This window comes from Caloenas nicobarica, chromosome 7 (genome assembly GCF_036013445.1).
Source record: "Caloenas nicobarica isolate bCalNic1 chromosome 7, bCalNic1.hap1, whole genome shotgun sequence".
NCBI classification, from domain to species: Eukaryota; Metazoa; Chordata; class Aves; order Columbiformes; family Columbidae; genus Caloenas; species Caloenas nicobarica.
The window spans coordinates 35,870,861-35,887,748 of NC_088251.1; the positions used below are offsets into that span (position 1 = coordinate 35,870,861).

The 16,888-nt window shown below is 46.3% G+C and overlaps 1 long non-coding RNA gene across 1 annotated transcript; it reads right to left on the reverse strand.

The window, feature by feature from the left end:
* Positions 1–554: 554 nt before the first annotated feature.
* Positions 555–16,623, reverse strand: LOC135991006 (uncharacterized). Its single transcript, XR_010606471.1, has 11 exons — positions 16,547–16,623; positions 16,346–16,441; positions 15,597–15,871; positions 15,152–15,295; positions 10,550–10,697; positions 6,225–6,303; positions 5,697–5,923; positions 4,241–4,323; positions 2,295–3,005; positions 1,717–1,856; positions 555–691 (listed from the first exon to the last, which is right to left on the reverse strand). It is a non-coding gene; the product is annotated as an uncharacterized LOC135991006 (long non-coding RNA).
* Positions 16,624–16,888: the final 265 nt, after the last annotated feature.

Genomic DNA, 16,888 nt, shown 5'->3' on the forward strand with positions numbered 1-16,888 from the left:
ATTCGGGATGAAGGGAAAGGGGTGCAATATTGAGAACTTTTTGAGAAAAAAAGGAGAGTTTCCATTACTCTCCTTATTTATGGAAAACAGGCACACACCTCACATAGAAGACCGTGGTGGTGGGAACCAGCCAACCGCATTTGACCATTGCAGCAGCACATCTCCCTGTGCACCTGGGACATGAGATACCTGGCAGCTGAATTACTCATACTTGGTACCCTGCCACGCTCTTCAGAGAAACACTGGGCAGCACCAACCTCAGTGGTCTCCCATTTCTTGGCTCCAGCCCAAAGCATTACCCCACACAGCTCTCTGCAAAAGTGCTAAAAACCCCATTACAGGAGACAGGACTAGCGTAAATTTTAGTTCAGCACAGCACAGGAAGAGAGGGGGTGATACATTTCTGCTCTTCTTGCACAGGGCCAGCATCTCTGCTGCCCAGCCCTGTGCTTCATTGCCGCTCACATCCCCTCCTCAGTCCCTCTCCACACTCCCCAGGCATTACACGGGGTGCAGAAAGAGGCTTGACACTGCTCACCTGGTCCATAGGGATGCTGCCTGCTTCCCCGTGGCATCCCAGCGGTCCAGGCCTGCGAGAAGGGATTTTATGGCAGAGCAAGGTCACCTCCCGATGCATTTGGCCACCTGCAAATCCTTGCACTGCTGGGGATCAATGTTCCCCCGGTTAAGGCTGGAGGAAGAAAACAAGAGCTAATCAGCCTCGAGCACAGGGGACATGAAGGAAACAAGCTTCTTCAAGGCACGTTCTCAGCTTTAGTTCTTTGCTCTCTTGAAAAAAAATAATTTCCTTCTGTAGCGTATTAATCACCACGAGTCAGCCTCGGCAAGAGTTATCCATGGAGCTATGCAGGGACTACGAGGACACTCTGTTATTGCAGGATTATTTACTTTTATAACCTTTACAGAAATAAGAGACAACTACATTAGAAAAACCTCACTCGCACACAACAGCAGCAACCGCCTGATTCATTCCTGCGTCCTCCCATTTGTACATGTGTGCTGAAAGGGCCGATGCTCCAGTTGCCACCACGTGAGCTTCAAAAAATAGCACTGTCACCATGCAGGGTGGCTTTGGAGGGTGGCTTTTTAGCAGGTTTGCCTTTCAGAGGACCTCGGGGTACCTGTCTCCCATCCCACTGGGCAGTGGCACTCAAGGGCTCAGGACCAGATGCCACCCAGGGTTGTGCATGGCATTGCATGGTGGCACAAGCCCAAGCGGCTGGTGCAGCAGGACCCTTGGAGCCTCCTCATTGCTCCCATGGGGTTTTCCTCTCCAGCAGGCATCGGTCACCAGCCAAAAGCCTCCTCAACAGCTCTCAGCCACGAGCTTTCCAATGGTTCAAGGTCATCGCACACCAAGAGCGAGCCTGCGAAGAACTGGGAGCCCTCCCCTAATGACCACCCCATCCGACCTGCAGCTCCGAGCACGACACATCCCTCTAGCAAACAAACGAACAAGTTCTCTTCTGCACTGCCCTCTTCTCCTTCTCCCTGCCCTCTGATGCACAGCTGAAGTTCATTGTGGCATTTATTTCCCTGGCACTGGGACCATGCCTGGGGCAGATATTGCACCTCTCTGCATTTCTGGGCAAGGCACTGCAAATTTCCGGTGAATTCACCAGCAACAACCGTGCCGGGTACAGCCTGGAACCTCTTCAAAAATCAAACAGCACATGGCAAAACCAGCACAGTTACCTCTAGTCTCTGCTGCAATGAGCCAAACCTTGAAATGGAAGTGTTTTTACATCCCCGATTTCCATTTGCCCCTGAACCCGCATCTTGCACCCTCTGGAGTCGTCTCCCATTTCCGCAGAGCTCTGTGGCGACGTCCTGATCTACAGACGTATAAAGGAGTCTTTGTTTACAAGATAAGAGCCACAAAATGCAAATAAAAAGCCCCAAATAGCGCAAGATCAAACAGGGTCCATATCTACCCCTTCAAAGCATCCAGGCTGCAAAGCTCGCTATAAGCAATGGTTTTGTTTGCAACATTAAATATGATACTAAAAGCATCTTCAGTCGGAAAACAACATGCATATGAGTTTGTTTATGTTATAACTTTAATCTCTCCAATAACAGGACTTTAAAGCTTATTTTAGGCTGTAAAAATAATACTGAGTAATGAATCAAGGCCTTAAGAGGCTGAGAAGCAGCAGGGGACCATCACAGAGAGTGTACTCCTGATTTAATTAAAGTCTTAAACATACTCCAAGAAACAAAATCCATCCACCCATCAATATGATGAAAAGACTGCAAGTTCCCTTAAAACTCACCCAGGCCACCTCATGAATCTCCTGCTTGGGAAAGCAAGGAAAAATGCTGTCTTCTTCCACTCAACTCTTCAAATCAGCAATTTCCACACTTGCACGAGCCGTTTCCCTGATCTCAGGAGAGGCTGATGGGAGCAATACCTGTTCGACGAGCAAGGGGGAGGCTTCAAAGCTTTCTGGCAGCGGGGATGCAGCAAAGCCCAGGTCCCCAGTGCCCATCCTGCAGCCCAGGCCACGTGTCACCTCCCTTCCCAATGTTTTCCCTCCAGCAGCCTCTGCAGCATCCAATTTTTTGGTGTCCCTTGCCACGCGAAAAGGGATCTGAGACACCTCCAGGCTCTGCCAAGCTGGCAGGAGTTATTTTAAGGTGTTGCTCTTCAGTGCTAGGACAGCCTGAGAACTGCTCCGATGTCACCACTTTCCCCATTTCAATTCTTTTGGCTTGCACTGGTGGTTTATTTCTCCATTTTCACAGCAGCGAAAATTCAAATCACACTTCATTGTCACGTCCAGCACCCCAGAGGGTGTCGCAGCGGGAAGCACCTATGCAGGTACCCAAGAACCAGAGGGGATGGACACCTGAGACAAGAGGACTTCTCCAGCTGGACCTCACTCATGGGTCTGCAGGTCCTCCAGGAGCCCACAGGTTTCAGTGGCCTCCACAAAGGAGTCTTGGAGCATTCCCAGTTCAGGGGGAGAGGTGGCCAGACCCACCTGAAAGCAGAGAAGCCAAAGGGAATTAAGTGAATACTCATCATTAGGCATGCAAGTAACGTTTTCCCGAATCGGAGCTCGGGCAACCAAATGAAAAAAAAGCAAATATTTGCTGGAATGAAAATGTCAAACGCTTGGCGGCTTTCCTTATGCCTTGTGTTTCTGTTCATGGGAGCTTCAACCAGTTAATAACCATGTAACTCATGGATTTTTTTTTTATTATTATTGTTTCATCAGGGAGGTGGGGGCGACTGAAGAAAGTTTTGCTTATTTCTTCCTAAACAAAATTAAAAGCAAGGAAAAAATAGGGGGAAAAAAAAAAGATTCACTGGCAGAACGTAAAACATTTTTTTTAAAAGTCAGCACTAGCTTCATCGAAGCTCCAAACATCACTTCAAAAAATAGAAGTCAAAGCATCTCATTTCAAAAACACACAAAGAGGTGGTTTGATTTTTTAAGAATTGCTACTTTCTGTTGTAATTTTTTGTTGAGTTCAACACAAATCATTTCAGCTGACCTGAAACCCTACTTTTCAACACATGCATTTATGTATGTTTAAAAAAAGAAAAGTCTAGTTCTTCAGCCTGTATTTGTGCAAAACCACTAATTTTTAGTCGGTGGCTTTCTGCTAGAGATAATCGCACTGAACAAACAGCTGAATGAATCATTCTTCTCACCGGTGTATCACAAGGAATGATGGAAAGAACAAAAAAAACCAGGCAGTGTATCAGAAAAGGAAAAATATAAAGTGCGTACAGATACAAACCACTAGAAATATTTATAGAAATGGAGCACCAGTGCCAACACTTGAATGCTTGCGCTACCAACCCCCTTTTCGCATTTAGCTTTCCCAGCTCATGGCACTGCAGACGTGCTCCCTGTCAGCCAAAAACCCCCAATTAAGCAGCCTCATTTTATCTGGAGGAGCTGGAGGGACCTCAAGAACAAGGGCTCTTCGCTTGGAGCCGCTGTTTGAGTTTCTTTCTCGCCGAAAGGAGCGTTAGTCCTCTGGGTGACCCAGCTCCAAGGCCTGGGGGACGGGCGCTTCATTCCCTCATTAAATAATTCTGACTCATGAACTCATCAAAAAACTCACATTGTGGCCTTCGACAGTTTGCCTCTATAAAGGTAAAGTTTGTCGAAGAAATCATTTTCCGCAAACCGTTCACGCGGCATTAGTCATGTTTGTCCCTTCCTCCCAGCTCAAATAATTTGGATTGTTTTCATTGCCTTACCTGGTATCCTCATCTATCTTGACCGAGTGAACTGGCAAGTTTATCTCATCTTCCTGCAGCGGATCAAGACAGAACTGCTTGTCCTGGCCAAGAGGAATGGGTTTAAATACAATTTTCATCCTTTTCTCCTGCAAAAAATCTAAATGTCGCTAATATCCCCCTCCGGTCTGGCTCTTGGCCCTCAGAGGGGTCTGACCAACAAGGAATAACACACAGAGGGACATGACTGGAAAGTCAAACCTTATTGATCATATTTAACTTAATTGTTTTTATTTGTATCACTCTTGACTGGCCTCTCACTCCCTTCTGATTTCTTTTTTTTTTTTTAAACCAGCCCAACTACCTACAGACACCCCTCGTGTCCACATACCTTTTTAAGCCACAGGTAAAGCAGAGGACTGGAAAAAAAAAAAAAAAGATTCATATGATCAAGATGCTCTTAAAGGTAAACTTGAAGTTCCTCATCATCGCACACTTCTGGGCCCACGAGCAAACGCTTTCTTGGGGGGAGAAGCCAGTTTTTGAGGAACTTCTCTATGCAACACAGAAATGTTCTAAACACTTGATAGCCTCCCCCCACTCCAACATCTAACATATTTCTAGAAGATCTCCACATTTATATCTGGCTGCTTAGCAGGGAAATGCTTTTTCTAAGCCATCTCCACTGTATATTTTCTTCTGACATAAATATGAATTAAGGTTATGGCCCAGTACAATCTTCCCAGGAAAAAGTGTAGATTACATCAATGTGACCCATTAAAGCAATCTTAAATACCCACTGATGGTTCATTATTGCAAGTTACTTTCCTTCCTGATGTAGAATTTATTCAATATATTGGAGAAAAAACAAGTCTCCGGGAAGGCATTGCCTGTGCACCACATTAATAAAAAGGGATAACACAAGGGATGGGCTTGACAAGTTGGAAGAGAGGTCTCCATTTACCCATGCCCGCTGGATAAATCAAAATACTCCTCCTGAAGGGGCTCATACATGACTCATACATTCCATCAAATGCCACAACCTAATTAGATTGTTTCTGGCTGTTGTTATAAAATCTTTGCCCCACTGCAGGGCAAGAAGTGGCACCTTGAGTTGGATTTAGGTGCAGAAAAGGGGGTGGAGGGCTCCCCAAAGCATCGCTGCTCACTCCGTCCGCATCTCTGTGTACAAAGCAGCGGCAGGAGAAGACTTCCAGGGGAGCTGGGATTTGACGAGCCCTAAAAAAAGTCTCTCTCTTCATTTTACATTTTGCTTCCGCAACCTGAATCTGAGTTTATAAACATTTCGTTGTGAGCCAAGACTAGAGGATTGGGGTTTTTTTTCCCTCTGCACTTTTACAATTCAATTAAAAAAACAACACAAAAAACCTACCTGTCTGGAGAAAGTGGAGCTTGAGGATCTTGTGCTATGGAAAGAACTGCTCAAAGGCTGAGAGAAGAGACCACATACACTTACCAGCTTTTCTCCCTTGCAGTTGCCAAAGACACAAGCCCACAAGCTGATGGCCGGCAGCTGGCCCTGAGCTGATGGCTCTCCGTCCTACGCATGGTCCCACCAAGGGCTGAACCTCCAGATTGTGCCACCATGTGCCCAGGAGTCCTTGGTGGCCACGAAGACCAATGCAGGAGAGAAGGGAGGGAGCTGCAAGCTTGTCCTGTGGCATCATCATGGTTCAGCAAACCCTAAAAGGCCAAGAAAAGTTGGGTGCTGAGCACAGGGCACCCTGCACCCCTCCCATACCCTCTCCATCTCCTCTGCCTTCAACTGGGATGGGTACAGCAGCAAAAACAGGGCTGCCAGCTCAGCATGGGAATCCTCCGCTCCCCATCCACAGCCTGGCACATCGCCTTGCCCATCACAGCAGGTTTATCGTCCTTCTATGTTCCCCGGATCCAAAAAGCAACCCCCTTCTCCAGGACATTCTCACATCCATAGAAAACCCACCCCAAAGGGGCTCCTGTGGGCACCTTTCACATTACTTACAGCATAGAGGAAGGGTGTCCTGAATCATTTAGAGGCTGGAAGGTGAGACGTGGCACATCTTCCGTTCCGTTAATTCACACTATTGACAAAACATAAAATATTAACACCAGAGTACAAGATTCTCCTTAAAGAGACTGATTTGCAAAGGTTGAAAGCAGCTCTTTTGCTGTGTAGAACTGGCCAGGCAAAAAGTCTTCAGCATCAGGCCGGGAGTTTTGTCGCAGGGAGGAAGGATTTGCCCTCTTCTTCCTCCTCCTCCTCGCACTGGGAAACAGGGGACATCTGCCCAGGGGGAAAGCGAAGAGGGAGCCAAGACCAAACTGAAGCCTACCTTTTTTTCCCCAAAATAAAACTTCCAGTTGGGTCAGCTTCTTTATTCACTCTAACTTCCTTCCAATTTTCTGTGTTCATCATGCATCTAATTAATGATTCAGATCATTAATGGTTTTGGAGCAGAAATTCTCTTCCCATCTATAAAGTGGCCGTGCCAATTCTTAGCCCTAATTTTAAACAACATATTTTGTTTAAGCTTTCTGGAGAGAAAACAGCTTGAGAGCAAAGACTTTTCTGTCTCTTCGCAAGACAATTACTCAGAACGTTATCAGCAAATCTCAGCGCGCCTTCATCTGCGAGGAGGTTTTCTCCCAACACTGCTACACAGTCCACCCACCTATAGATGCGCACAGGACTACAATCAATACATGTTAATTAAGCTGTAGCCCACTCCAATTAAAATTATAGGATCTGAAGGACAGACATTTATTTTTGTCAGTAAACTAATTTTAGCGTCCATTAACTTTAGCTTTAATTTTTTAATTATGTATCACTTTAATGATAAATAATTCCTCTCATTACAGAGGAAACATATGGAAGAAAAAGATAAAATGGGAGAGACTTGGACCCAGTGAGGAATATGTTCTCCGGCACTTCCTTCTCTTTCAGCACATCAGTAACCTCATTTATGTCAGCAAACTGGGCACTTTTGAAAATTTGCCTAGTGAGTGCAGTGCTGAAACAAGAACAGAGATTCTTTGAGTATCTCACCTCCTTCTCGGCTGGGAACATGAAAGCTTGGCTGTGAAATTGCAGTGTTTTAGAACAGCTGAAACTTTGTACACGCTACCAAAATAAACACTTCTCTGCGGAAATAAAAATACTTCCACTTTAACAGTTTTGTGTTGCATTGTTGTTTGTTGTTGTTTTTTGGGGTTTTGTTTTTCGGGTTTTTTTAAATGTATATAGAACACGGCAGGTTGTTTGACAGCTTAACCCTTTCTGCGCATAACACAGCAGAAAGTGCTGATTTTTAAAGTGAAGTTTGCGCAGAGTGTCCTGCACTCAGACTTAAATCCTCCCCGGCTTGGGTACAACAGTTAATTAAATACGGAGCAGACCAGCAATATTTAGGCCTTCTTTTCCCAGGTGGCAAATGATCGGGGCTGGTGCAAAGAAGCGTTTTAACCCTCAATGTCTTCATCCCAAGGAACTGCCCAGAAGCTCATCTATCAGTGTCCATCACGTCTGTGCTGTGAATTTTCTCTGCTCCACCTCAGTGCAAAACTTAGCAAACATCCCGACGGCTTTTCCTTCTGCATGAAGCAGAATGCAGAGTGTCTGGCACCCTTAACCGCTCTGAGCACCCCGCAAGTGCATCAGCGTAGCCGGGATGCTGCATAAATAGCAGCGCTGCACACCGAGCCTCCTCCGCACAGCCGTACCGTACCCTGCCTGGGACCTGTCAAATGCCAAAAATCAAAACAGATTAAGGAAATAAATTATTCAACGGAGAGCGACATTACTCCTCAAGTGCCGCACTGGACTGGGAAGAACCGATCAGCTTCACAGCTGATGGTGGCAAACAAACAGCAAAACAAAATTGTTCGGTGAATAGACTGTCTGACAAAAAAAGAAAAAAGCTAGAAAAGCAAAAGGTCTCAGTCTCTGGGGAGCTTTATACCTGCAGTGCAATTACGGTTTCTTCTTACCATACCTCTTCCCTTGAAACAAGTCCTCTGAGGAGGGAGAGCCCCTCTCTGAGCCCTGTTGTGAAGGGCTCAGTGCCAGCATGATGCACAGGCACCGTTCCTGCAGACACCTCTCAGCTGCCTTTTCTCCTAAACAGTAGCACTGGGGCAAGGAAAATTCAGGGGCACAGCCTGACCAGGAGCTTTGGAGATAACCCAGGGCTCCTAAAAGCCAGACGAGTCATCACCACAGACACACACATTAAGCAGAGAGTCCTGGCTGCCTCAGAGCCAAAATTCACTTCTTCCAGCTCCTCTGCCTCTTGGCACCTCCTGCCAGTGCCAAAATTAAGTGTATTCCCTTTTCAAGATCCGTACCTTTGCCAAAGCCAAAGGGATTCATCCTGCTGCCTGCATTTCCTGGTATCAGTATTTTATACAAGCAAGAGAAACCCAGTTCTCTGTGCAGGTGGAGGGGCAGATCAGCAGCTTGGAAAAAACCTCTTTAGCAGGACCTTCATAACGGAGGAGGTTCGGTCAGAAGGGGAATGGGGCAGTCAGAGGGAGACCATGCAAAATCATCTTGTGCTTCTTTAACTACTGCAGGTATTTAAGCATTTAAAACAAAACAAAACAAAAAAAAGGCTTTTCTCCCCATTCATCTATTAGCTCTTCTTCCATATAGCTGTGCTGCTGAACTCCCATATTTATGACATCCGTGCATGTTGCTATAGAGATAATTAATTAATGCAACATAAAGTCAGCAATTTTACTACTTTGCAGGTTAACACAGGACTGGAAATAGAGTGGGTAGGATAGAAAGCCTTACTTCTAAAAAGCAGTATTTTTAACAATCCTCCAAGCACTGGGCCTGAAAATCATTTCCACAGTACATGAAATGTGCCACATTTGGTATAATCGCTGTCACTAGGAACCCAGAGAGGAATTAGAAAAACAGCAATAAAGATGAACAAAGGTTCAGTCAAACAATTGCAGGTGGAGAAAAAGGTTCCGAGTGCCCAAAACCTTTCCTCTCAACCTGGCAAAAATATGTACCCAGAGCTCACCAGGTATTTGGCCAAAGATGCTACAAGCCATGATGTCTTACTACTGGCTAAACCCAGATGCACAGTCTTTTTCCAAGAGTTCTCCATTGTTGGCCACCCCAAAAATCATCTTTCCAGGGCTGTCTTTGTCTTTTATGGAAGAGGAGGTGAAGGCAGGTGGAAAGCAGCTCCTCATGCTGAGAAGGGGGTTGAGACAACCTCTTTGCACCCCAGAAGTCTCAACGTCACGCTCAACCACGAGCCAGCGGCCTTTCCCAGCTGCTCATCAAAGCCAGATTTTGCTGCCTGTCACCAACGGGCCACACGAGAAGTCAGGAGGTGAGACCAGAAACTCTCACCTCTCTCAGCCATGGCTGCCTCCTGACAGGCAGGCTGACATTTACAGCTGACAAGGACATTGGTGACTTGTCAGAGTGTCCAAACAAGATGACTCTTTGATGAGAGCTCTAACTCTACCCAGGAGCTTGCCTTCCTACCAAGAACTAGGCTGAAAAAGAAAAAAAAAGATGTTGTAGAGCATTCAAGTAGGTGCCACACTTGCAGTTTGGTCTAAACTCCACCCTTCTATTAATTTAGAAAATTGAAATCAATCCCCTTTTCAAGTTAGGCCTTATTTTACTATTTGTCCTGTACTAATTAGAATCTTTTTATATAATTTTCAGTTCAGGGTCTCTGTCTTCTGAGGTTAGAAAAAAGAAAGCAGCACGGATTAAATTAGGTCACTTAACTCTCAGGATGCTACCGTTCCTCAGCAAAGGTTACTCTGCATGCAATGAAGCAAAGGGGAAATGCTTTCAGAGAAGGACACATGCAGAATAAATGAGCAAAATACTGTGTTTTGGGACAAAAGTGACATCATCAAGCAGCATTTGCCTTCCATAACCGTGAAGGCTTTTGTCATGTTGTGATACTTTCATGGCAAGCTTCAGTGTCTTGCCAAAATTGAAGACACCTGCACTTTTCAGAGAACTGCCCAGTGAAAAAACAACCAAATTATTAAAAAATGTAAAAAGATCATTTAGCAGAAAAATCAGAAGGCCAGAATACTGTTGCCTAATTTATAAGCCATCTCTTCAACACCCATTTCAATAAAAGCACAGAAAAGCGTGCTGCATTTATGTTGCATTCATGTAAAACACAGTTGAGGAAAATTAGAACAAAAAATATCCAAGTATTAAATGTATTACGATCTGTTTGGAGTCTTCAGCATCAGCTACCAATTCTTTACAGGCTCAGCTACTTTCAATAGGATAAATTGCAAGGAGTCATTAAAATCCAGAGCTTTATTGCATACCATCTGCAGGCAGAGAGAGTTTTTCTCTATTCCCAAGTCGTAGCTGTTTTCCTGGCAGGCTGCTGCTCTGACCTGTTGCAAGAATTCTTCACATCTGTCTGCAACACACTCCCCAAGGAGATGCATCCACCTTAGGGGGTCACTTGAGCTGCAGAAAGAGAGCGGCAGAATTCTGTTAGACAATTTTCCTGAGACAATTCGAATGACAATATCCAAGCCACCAAAATATTTGCTTGATCCGCATAAAACAAAACACCAAAAGCAAACAAAAAAACACCACCAGAGCAAAACCCACTCTCTTGCAACTGCGAGCTGTTGCTGCATAGGTTTGTAACTGGAATAAAGGAGAGAACACGTTTTCCCTAAACCTACATGACAATCCAACTCAAATAGCAGAGGCTAGAAATCATCTGTGGTGAGAGTAACAATGGGCAATTTAGCTTGATTATATCCTTGCAGATCTTCTTATTTATAACGTTTTGCATTACTTTGAATGCAAACTGTTGTGGGTTTTTTTTTCCTGTGCATCAGCTCTCACAACCAAAAGTTGTCATTAGCTCCTGATTAAAAGAGGCTTTAAATAAAGAGTGGAAACAAGCCCAGACAAAGAAGTGCTGCTGCACCCCAGTCCTGTTGTATCACACTGACTGCTGCAAATGCCAGTTGTATTTACTGTTTGGAGTCCACTAAACTTTCCTCTTGTAGGAGAGCTAAAACTGGGAATACTGAGACAGATGGGAGAAAAAAAAAAAATTTAAAAAGCCGCAGAGAAAAAGAGGTAAATAAATAAGCAACCATGGGGCTCGAGTGTCCAGGAGGGTCCTGGTAGTTCATACCTGTAACAGACACACAAGTTTGCCCACAGATGCAGCAAATAAATTAAATAAGCTTCACTAGCGAGAGCCTGACCTTTTCCATCTTCCCCCCAGCAGAAATCAAGCTCCGACAGGGACCAAAAAGAGGGTTAGAAATAGCAAAGATAATAAAGTCAGTCACTGGAAGCACAGAAGACTGAAGACAGGCAGGTGAAAGGACAACCTCAAGAAAACCTGAAATATTGCAAGTCATCCTCTATTGCCAAAACACCATGAGACATAATCCATTCCACTGAAATACTGGCAGCGGGAGATGCGACCAAGTGAGGCCAGAAGCTCCGTTTCGATGTTGAGAGGAGGACCCTGCTCTGCTTTATGTGTTAAAACTGCTGATTTTGGCACGTGTGCGCGCTGCATCTTTTCTAGCAGAACAGAACTCCCCTCCAGCAAGGCGCAGGCAGACACCAAACAAGATTACTTTGAATTTTCCAGCCTCGACGGCATCCGGACTACAGTAAACAGTGCTGATTGTTTCAAGTCGCAGGTTCCTAACCTCGGCAATGGCCAAGCCACAGCCTTTAGGGGATACTTGCACCACACGGCCACTCATTCCTCCAGCTGATAGAGAACCCAAGCCAACGCCGAGCTGGTCGACCACATTAGCACTGCCTGGGTTATCCAGCTTCTGATTAATTAGTCAGCATGGGGAGACAACAGAGCAGGACCTGTGGATGGGATGACACCAGCTTGGTTCATCCAGTCTCCAGCAGGTACCAGCTTACAGATGCATCTTTTAGTCAAGATGAGAGAAAAGGGGACAAAGAGGAGGGGACTCTCCACCTTTGCATCTTTCCTGATGGTACAGGAGCTGAGGGCTTGCTTGTGAGCAAAACCACTGCTCAGAGGAGCTCACAGCTGCTCTCTCCAACCCCACAGCTGCATTCACACTAATGCACCACTTCAAGCTCAGCATAAGGAAGAAATTTTTTACCCTGAGGGTGGTGCAAGCCTGGCCCAGGTTGCCCAGAGAGGTGGTGGATGCCCCATCCCTGGAGACATCCCAGGCCAGGCTGGACAGGGCTCTGAGCAACCTGAGCTGGTGAACATTTCACTGGCACAGGGGCTGTGAGGCTGCTGGTGTGGTCCCAAGAAGCATGTCCCCTTGCAGGGGGACCCACGGTCAGCTGTACCCATATCTACAATCCCTTCACCACCTGCAGCACGTAACTGAGGGCAGGCACAGAGAAGACCCAACCTGACCCACACTGAGCATCCCATTCTTCAGCACACCCAAGGGACAGCATTACTCAGGCTGGACATGAGGAAGAAGTTTTCACAATGAGGGTTGTGAAACCCTGGCCCAGGTTGCCCAGGGAGGTGGTGGATGCCCCATCCCTGGAGACATGCCAGGCCAGGCTGGATGGGGCTCTGAGCAACCTGAGCTGATGAAGATGTCCCTGCTCACGGCAGGGGTGGCACTGGATGAGCTGTGAACATCCCTTCCAACCCAAACCATTCTATGATTCTATGATTCGAGATCACCTTCCCATCCCGAACAGCACAGGTACTCAACCCTCATCAGCGGGCAAAAGCTAACTTCAATAAATGCAAAGCAATTCCATTTGATGCCGCCTTCTAAATGCAACATTTAATTAACTCTACTGGGGCTTCTTTCACTCTAACTGCTGGTGTTTCCATGCCACCGAGGTTAGGAAAACACATTCTCCCTTTGCACAGAGGGGCCCTGGCTTTCCTTCCCTGCTTCGTGCTGGTGTTACATTAACCAGAGACCAAACCCTCAGGCACACAGAGCCCGGCCCCAGAACAGAAAGAGAAAAAAAAAAAAAAAAAAGCAAAAACTTCAGAAACCTGCCACCAGCCAGGAGGTTTTACTGCTCCAGCTGACCCTCGCTTGGACTCCAACCAAGCAGCTTGGCAGGGCGCAGGTACTCGAGTAAAAACCAAGCTGTGCTCCCCACCAGATCCAACATTTAGTGGCAGTAACACTAACTCTCTGAAAACAGAGGAAAAAAACAGAAAAAAAGAAAAGCAAAGGTGGGGGTGGGGGGACAACAACCAAAACCAGATGTTTCTAAGCAGCTGGCATCACTGTTCTCCGAAGTTGCTGATCAACGCAAATGCTGCGGATTGGCAGACCCCCCCCGCCAGCCGCCCTCTTCCTGCTAACCGAGAACTCAAATAGGTTCTGCTGGGTTTAATCATCTTCTCCCTTTAAATAATAAACTCGGGGGAGGAGAGGAAAAAGATTTATTCATGTCACTAACTGTCAAGAAAATGTTTACTGTGCTAAAATAACCTGGGCTCTTGAACTGCAGGGGAAAAAAAAAAAAAAAAAAAAAAAAAGAGAGAAAGAGAAAACACCCAGGGGAGAGGGAACTGTGAGAACAACAGCTCTGCACAAGGGGCATGGACAAGACCAGGTAGACAGCGAGATGGAACACACGTGAGGTCCTCTAGCAGATATTTACAGGGAAACGTAGCGAAAGCCGAGCAGCAGGGAAGGGGGGGAACGCTTTGCTTGACTTAACTCGGCTATTTGAGCTGCACTCTGCTGTTTTGGACAGAGCTGAGAACGTACTTTTTTTCTTTTTTTTTTTTTTTCTTTTTTTTTCCTTTTTTTTTTTTTTCATGCAGAGCTTTGTGGAACTCGTGCCAAACCCCAGCACTCGCTCAACAGTTTGCAGAGCAGCTCCCCCAGCCCTGGCCTGCCGCCCTCTGCGGTAGCGGGACCACCCTTCTCCAAAAAAAATCTTCAGAGAGGAAAAAGGAGACAACAGAAGCAGGACTGCAAGGTGTTCTCCCTGCCAGAGAAAGGTCAGGGGATGCAGGAGGCTCTGGAGAGAACCACAAAAAACTCAACCTAACAGGAAAAACAGACTTCAGTGCATTACTGAAACACATCTCCAGTTCTGACACACAGCTCCTTGCAATAGGGCATCAAAAATGTCTAAGCAAACTGGCAGGAGTCCATCAAGGACTATTAAACACCAAACTACAGATTCACTTCTAGCTCAGGAAGCCCTTAAGCTGCAAAATATCCCAGGCTGGAAGGGGGCAAAAAAATTATCGGCCGATGGCCACATTTCACTGGCACAGGGGCTGTGAGGCTGCTGGTGTGGTCCCAAGAAGCATGTCCCCTTGCGGGGGGACCCACGGTCAGCTGTACCCATATCTACAATCCCTTCACCACCTGCAGCACGTAACTGAGGGCAGGCACAGAGGAGACCCAACCTGACCCACACTGAGCATCCCATTCTTCAGCACACCCAAGGGACAGCATTACTCAGGCTGGACATGAGGAAGAAGTTTTCACAATGAAGGTTGTGAAACCCTGGCCCAGGTTGGCCAGAGAGGTGATGGATGAACCATCCCTGGAGACATCCCAGGCCAGGCTGGATGGGGCTCTGAGCAACCTGAGCTGGTGCAGATGTCCCTGCTCACGGCAGGGGTGGCACTGGATGAGCTGTGAACGTCTCTTCCAACCCAAACCATTCTATGATGGCAATTGTGCACAGAAATAAGGATTGCTTTGCTGGAGCAGGGCCTTCAAGACAGCCTTTCCAGAGTGAACATAATATATTCTTCCACGATGAAGAACAACTTGCAAAGAAAATATCTCAGTCCCCTCTACAATTCTTTCAAGTCTTCTCACACAATCCAACCTGTCTCTTTCCTCTCCTACAAGCTTCCATCCTTTTATACTGCTGCCCACAGCTGGAATCCTGCACAGATCCTTTTTTTTTGGTGTTTTGAGCACGTTCCAAACCTTTTGGAGCTCTTCTGTGCTTCAGCTGTTATTTCTCAGCCTGGGAGACACTCTGCTGGTGGGATCTAACAGCACAGCGAAGGCGCAGGGTGAGCCAAAGCAGTAGCTCGCATCTCCGGTTTGGGGTTTAGAGCCAACAGCCACCTGCAGAAAACAATTCAACAGGAGAATTAGGCACCAGCAGCACAGCCAGTCCCTGATTTTCTTGCTGTCCTCAGGTATCCCAGAGCTGCCCAGCACCTGGAAAAGCTAAGAGGCCTCTCTAGATAAATCACTGAAAAGCCACCTTATCACAGATAATACCGATATAGCTGAATCCAGTAACAAATTGTGTTCTGCTATAAACCACGCGTTTCATCGCAGTCCTTAGGGGACAAACCACACAATAAGATTCCCTCCTGTCAGAATTAAATCAGGACACCTATTATAAGAAAACGAACTCAACTGCTGCACAACATCCTTTGATATTCCAGTTTTCGTGATCCAGACGTGGTCGAACCATCTCAATTTAGCAGAACCCAGGGATGCTGGACTAGATGATCTCCAGAGGTCCCTTCCAACCCCAACCATTCTGTGATTCTGTGCCGTCGGGCAGGCAGGATGCTCGGGCCAGGTGGCTGCACGCACGGGCACATCGGGAAGCAATTACTCTGTGACAAGCGGTGCCTCGTAAGTTATTCCGGCAGCAGGACGTCATTCCAGCTCCACCTGCAGGAATTTCTGCCAGAGAGAAAGCCTTGAAGGTTAGATGGGAAAGGTGTTGCTCAGGGAAGCAAGTAGGCTGAGGTAGGTGGGAAGAAGAAGGCAGCAAGTCTTGGGGCTGCACAAAAATACTATTAAATAGCTTGGACAGTCAAGGGGTTTGGCTTCCTTGGTATAATCCCACAGAAAATGCTGAATGCAGCTTGCCAAGAGTGTGTTCTAGCAATCTCCCTGAATTCTCTGCTCTACATTCAGTATCTCTGCACAGTTTGGCAGCTGAAGTCTCCAGAAGGAAACATTTGCTGAAACTGAATTTTACAGGAATATTAGAGAACATTTGCAAAATGAAATCTGAATTGACAGGAGGGAAAATTCATGATGCAAATGCCATTCCTAAAAGGTTACCCCTCTAAAACTGGAAACAGACGATTAGTACGTCCTTGCAAAATTATTCACCTCTCCAATTACAGGTTTTAAACACCAGGAACTTACTCTGTTTTGGAATCTACAGACAAAAAAAGAAGTCGCCCGGCAAATAATCACAAATGGAAACATGAGAAAACTGTGGCAATCTTCAAAACATTTCACCTAGAGAAAGTAAAAATAAATCATGACAATAAATTGAGACAAGGTGTACACCCAAACACATCAACAATGGTCTAGAGGAATAAACATCCTGCAGAAAGGACTCACCTGGTTCTGCTCGCCTGGAGCCACCCGATGGAGAAGAAATCAAACTGGAATTCATTGCCCAGTAGGAATGGTTTCTGCAGGAGGCTTCTTCCTATAGGACAAGAAGAGTGCAGCTCCTGGACAAGCACATTTCCACAGCAGAGCTGCAAATCCCCATCTGCAGAGTGCCTCCAAGGCAGCAGGTGAGCCTTTGGCTTTGAACTGGAGACAAAACCCGAAGAGGCAACTGTGCAACCCATGGTGAGGGTGAATTAAGTGATGCTTCAAGAAATCTGACATGATCTGAGCATCAAGCTCCAGCCGAAAGAAGCAGCAAGCCAGCCGGTTTCATAAGTAACCCAT